Source organism: Alligator sinensis, unplaced genomic scaffold (assembly GCF_000455745.1).
Source record: "Alligator sinensis unplaced genomic scaffold, ASM45574v1 scaffold84_1, whole genome shotgun sequence".
Taxonomy (NCBI): domain Eukaryota; kingdom Metazoa; phylum Chordata; order Crocodylia; family Alligatoridae; genus Alligator; species Alligator sinensis.
In genome coordinates this window covers 1,438,467-1,444,246 of record NW_005842268.1, presented here as the reverse complement: position 1 = coordinate 1,444,246, position 5,780 = coordinate 1,438,467, and positions in this window count along the sequence as shown.

Here is a 5,780-nt window from a genome sequence, read left to right as displayed (position 1 = left end):
GGGGGGGGGGGGGGATTCTTGAGTGTCCCTTTTGAATTGCAGAGCCTGGTTTGAGGATAATTTGGTGTTCTATTAATGTAGTCCAGCCCATACTCCCTGTAAACATCTCTTTAAATTCCACCAGGAGGCTCTTTATTTCCACCCGTTGAATCGGGGTCAATGTCTTTCCTAGCTTGAGGCCCTTTACTGGATCTGGGAGGAGATCCAGAATCCCTGGACTGGCTTCCAGTAGACATGTAGAGACCAGACAGGCCTCTCTAGCCTTTCATGGCATTAGCAAGTTAATGTGGTCCATCTGTGACCCTCACCGTTTGCCCACCAGGCAAACCTCATAATTTACCTGCCCTACCCTCTGCAGACCCTCAAAAGGTCCTTGCCACTTTGCTAGTAACTTACTTCAGAGGGAATTAATAGCAGGACTGTATCCCGTGGCTGGTAGACACAGAGCCAGGCATTTCTATTACTGTATTTTATGGTGTATAAGTCAAAGTCTGAAGCCAAAAATATTTATCTTTAAAATTTCCACCTCGACTTATATACCATATCAATACTTTTGACCAGCACCTCAGAACTGCCCCAGCCTGGCCCCAGTCCAGTCTTGACCTGACATGGGGGGTGGAGGGGAGGGGGAGATGGGGTTGACCCCAGGAGATCCCAGGGTCAAAAAAAAAAAAAATCTTGCACAAAAAACGGGCAGGGCAGGGCAGCGCACACAGGGGTAGCACATACTACCCAAAACTGGAGCCTGGCTAGCTGAGCAGTAGGATCACTGTGGCTGCAGCTTCCTGAGGCTCCCAGAATCCCAGGTAAGGCTGCTGGGGCTAGCACAGTTTCTGGCCCCAGCCTCCTCTACTCCACTTGGGATTACCTGCCACACATCAGAAGGCACATGGGGGCCAGCATAGTTTCTGGCCCCAGCCTCCTCTACCCCATTTGAGATGACCTGCCATGCATCAGAAGGCACATGGCACAGGCATTCCTTAGGGACAAGTAACAGCAGCACAAGGTATAATGCTGCTTCTTGTCCTTGGGGAAACAAATGTCCATAGTTGTGTGGATGTGGCCTATGAGTCCTACCAGATGGATATCCCTGATCTTTACAGGGACCACATATCCCCTCATGTCTGGGCTCTCTCCTCTTGCCTCTGAGGGGAAGGCATGGAAGTATTCACAGTCCATCTATGGGCAGTCCCAATATCAGTGCCCTTTCCCCCCACATTGGAAGCATGTCATCTGCACTTCCCTTCCTCCACCTGGGCTGCAGGGATGTCTCGGGTGGAGCTCTGTTTGGAGCCTCAGGGTGGAGGTAATGCCCCTACCTGAGGCTTCTCTAGACCCCCAGGTGGTTTAGCATGAAGCCTTGGTCTTCTCAGACCCATGGGCTTCTGGCTTCCCTAGGGTTCCCAGTCTAACTGCCCCCATAAAGGCCTTTACTCTCCAGGTGGCTTTTACTAGGAGGATGGCGTAGAATTGTTCAAATGCCACTAGTTCTACAACCTCTGCAGTTGACTGGGAGTCCAAGTTTAGCCATCAGGTGCATGTCTTTTAGCTTCTGGGCCATAGCTTGGGGCTGCACATTTGGGTCCCAAGCCTCCAACTAGAATAAACAGCTATAAGCCTCCTGTGCGAGTCCCAACTGGTCCAGTACGGCTGCTTTGAGGGCCCTATAGTCTTGGGGTGAGTCTGCCCCATTGCCTGTGCTTCCCCAGTTAATGGAGGGGGGAAAAAAAAAACAACTCTTTATAGGGACCACATATCCCCTCATGTCTGAGCTCTCTCCTCTTGCCTCTGAGGGGAGCATTATACCTTGTGCTGCTGCTACTTGTCCCTATGGAATGCCTGTGCCATGTGCTCCCCCACAACTGCCGGTGGCTTCTTTGCAGCAGGAAGCCCCAAAACTTTCTTGCAGGGGTCCCCAAAAATTGTGGGCCGGCTCTGCCTGCTGCTGCTGCTGTTCTTGCTGAAACCGATGCAGTTGCTGCTGATGTTCTCTCTGGAACTACCGTTGCTGGGTTTGGAGCTGCTGATGCTGATGTGGCTCCTCCGGCCATTTTAGCAGGGCTCCGGACTCCATGGCTAGCATTGGGGTTTAGAACGATTACTTTCTCCACAACATTTAGTGGGTTGTTCACTCAGTTCTTTATTTTTCCTGGGCAAACTTGTCCCCACAAGGAAAACAGGGTACAAACAAATGACAATTTTTGCCCAATCTGGCCACAGAAAGCAGTTAATAACTGTGACCAAACACAAGTGCATGGCTGCAGGTAGCTTAAAAAATGGCCAGCCAGGTGAAAATTTGACCCCTCATTGCATGAGGGGTCAGAGAAAGACATTTAAAAAATGTAGCATCTTTTGTAACTTGCATCTGCAAAGCTCCCAGCCTCTGACTGTTTTCAGAATGGGAGAGGGGAAAGGGAGCACAGTAAGTTTAGTCTTGGAGTTTTTCAGCCCCTCTGGAGGGTGGGGCAGGTGTATTAGAGCCCCTCCTACCTCACCCCCATTCTTCAGCACCAGCTGGGAAGCCCCAAGAACAAGCTCCTTCTGCTGCCTTTCCCCCTCTCTTATTCCAAAAACAGCAAAAACTGGCAGAGAGCTGTGGCCACTGCTATAGAAACCTGCACCTAGATTCTCCTCTCCCCTTGAGAACTTCTATTTGGTCTGGGGTAAACACTTGGCAGAAATAGTTCTGAGTTACAGCTGGGAGCTGCACTTCTGTTTGCATCCGCAACCTGGATAACAAAGCGCTTAATCATATAATCCAAGGGGTAACCCACAGCTACTTCACTGGATCTGGAGAGTGGCCACTACAGCTCAGCACCATCCTCTTCCCTCTCTCCTCCAGCTCTGCTTCCTGGGAGCTTTTAACTTCCTCTGGGCCAGGCACTCATCCCTGTCAGCTGGCCTCCCTGAGCAGGCAGAATATCACTTAACTGCCCACAGCTGTGCTTCCACCCCTGACCTATGCACCCGGTTACACTGGTAGACTACATCAGGAGGAACCATCCCAGTGCTTATGGTAAGTGATATTTTAATGATCTGATCCATCAAAATTCAGCATAGGAACTTCTTTATTTCCTGACTGTTAAAGAGGAGCCGTAGTCACATTTAGCCTGACAATCCTAGTCTGAGAAATATTTAAAGTGTGATCCTGAGCAGCACTTTCAGGGTACCAGGCTGGGAGTAGTTGGGGCTGTATTTTAGTGGAGCCCTCTGTACTCACTTCTTATCCAGGTTCTGTTGCTTCCCTACAAGCTCTGAATATGGCTAATGTCTTATAGTCACATAGATCCTTGCTCCTGCCACAGTCTGCTTCTGCACAGATCCTAGGTGGTTCCTCTATGTCAGTGTTTCACACCCCATGGGCCACGACCCAAAAGTGGGTCACAAGAATGTATGAAAGGGTTGTGAGCAATCATGGAAAACTGTAGAAACTCACAGTTTTTCTCCTTTAAAGGAGAAAAATGTGGGAAACCACGGGCTGGCAGAAGGCTAGCTACTTAAACTATTTACTGGGTCAGGACTGGCCATCAATGTTTACAAATGGGTTGTGGTACAAAAAAGGTTGAGAACCACTGCTCTATGTTCTTTGTTGATGATCCTGAGTTGCTTTGCTGCTGTTTCTGCAAATGTTACATCATTTCCTGCATCAGGGTCTTTCCAATCAGTTTCTGTTCTCTGCCCCTCCTTGACCAGAGAAGAGAGAAAGAACTATGTGGCAATGGAACAATATAGGCTTATGGGGCTTGCTGAGAAGGGCATTTCCCCTTAGCAGAGGATTTCTATTAATGCCAGTGAGAAAAGAATCCCATCTATAAAATAGCTAAGAAAAACAGTTGACAGCTTCCACTCAACAAAATGAATGTGGAAAAAGAGGGGAAGGGACAGCACAGAACAAGAAATGTAGTACAGGCTTCCTTGCTTTATGCTGTACTTCGATTCCTGGAAAATGGCACATAACTCGAACCCACTTTACAATGTAACAAATAGGGATAGGTTCCAAGACCTCGACTGTATTGACCCGCAGACCTATTTCTACCACTTTTACAAGACAATTTTGGTACTCACCAACAGCAGATAGTACACACAAGCACAGGGTGGTGGTAAATGAGCTAGATGTGGTATTCTCCAAGCAGCTCTCAGATGCCATTCAGGTGAGGGAGGCAGTGGTCACGGGGGATCTAAATTACCTGGACATCAGCTGGGAGGAACAGATGGCCAAAACAAGCCACTCAAGGAGGTTCTTACACTGTGTGCAGGACCTCAACCTAACCCAGATGGTGTCCAGTCCCACCAGGGGTAGCACCTTGCTAGACCTGGTCTTAGCAACAGGGGATAATCTCGTGGGGGACCTGCGGGTACACAGTAACCTGGGTGATAGTGACCACCACTTGGTAGAGTTCACTATCCAGTGAAGGGTGAGAAAAATATCCAGTGATGCTAAAGTTTTAGATTTCAGAAAACTTTAGTATACTTAGAAACCTAGTTAGTGAGGTGGTGGAACTCAAGAGCATCAAGCTAGTGGGGGTCCAAGAGGGTTGGAAGTTTCTCAAGGGAGTGATCCTTGGGGCATAAAAGGAGTCTATCCCCTTACGCAGGAAAGGGGCTAAGGGGATAAAAAAAACCCCTTGGCTGAACAGGGAGCTTCAGAAAAGACTGGGAGCAAAGAAAGAGATGTATAGGCAGTGGAAGCAGGGGGGAGCCACCAAGGAGGCATACACCACCTTGGCGCGCTATTGCATGGAGTCAGTTAGGCAGGTCAAGGCAGGATTGGAGCTTAGGCGGGCTACAACAATTAAGGACAATAAAAAGTCCTTCTACAGATACATAGTGAGCAAAAGGAAAGCGCAGAGTAGCATAGGACCCCTGCAAGACAAATCAGGTCAGTTGGTGGTTGACACAGAGAAAAAGGCAGAGCTCTTCAATGTGTTCTTTGCTTCAGTATTCCTTAATACTGATCAAGACAATTCCCCCACCTTGAGCATAGACAGATGTCCAAAAGGCACCAGACTGCCAAAGGTTAGTGCTGACTTAGTTAAAGAGCACTTGGAAGGGCTGGATGGGTACAAGTCAGCTGGCCCGGATGACCTCCATCCACGGGTGCTGAAGGAATTGGCTATTGTCATTGCTGAGCTACTGGCATAGCTATTTGATCTCTCATGGTGCTCCAGCCAAGTCCCTGAGGACTGGAAAAAGGCCAATGTGGTGCCTATTTTTAAGAAGGGGAGAAGAGATGAGCTGGGTAACTTTAGGCCAGTCAGTCTTACCTCTATCCCTGGGAAAATACTAGAAAAAATCATCAAAGAGCACATTTGTGAAGGCCCAGCAGGGGAAGCGATGCTGAAAGGAAACCAGCATGGGTTCATCACAGGTAGATCCTGCCTGACAAACCTTATAGCCTTTCCTGACCAGGTCACACACTGCCTTGATATAGGGGCTGAGGCCGATGTCGTCTACCTGGATTTTAGGAAGGCCTTCGACACAGTTTCGCATCCTATTCTCATAGGGAAGCTAATGGGCTGTGGAGTGAATGCCTACACAGTCAGGTGGGTGACCACATGGCTTAGAGACCGCACCCAGAGAGTGGTGGTGGACAGGTTGTTCTCGGCCTGGAGGGAAGTAGGCAGTGGGGCCCCACAGGGTTCAGTCCTTGGGCTGGTGTTATTTAACATCTTCATCAGCGATTTGGACGAGAGTGTGGTGAGCACCCTCTCCAAGTTCGCAGATGATACCAAGTTACAGGGCCAAGTTAATTCACTGGAGGGCAGGGGGCAGATACAGGC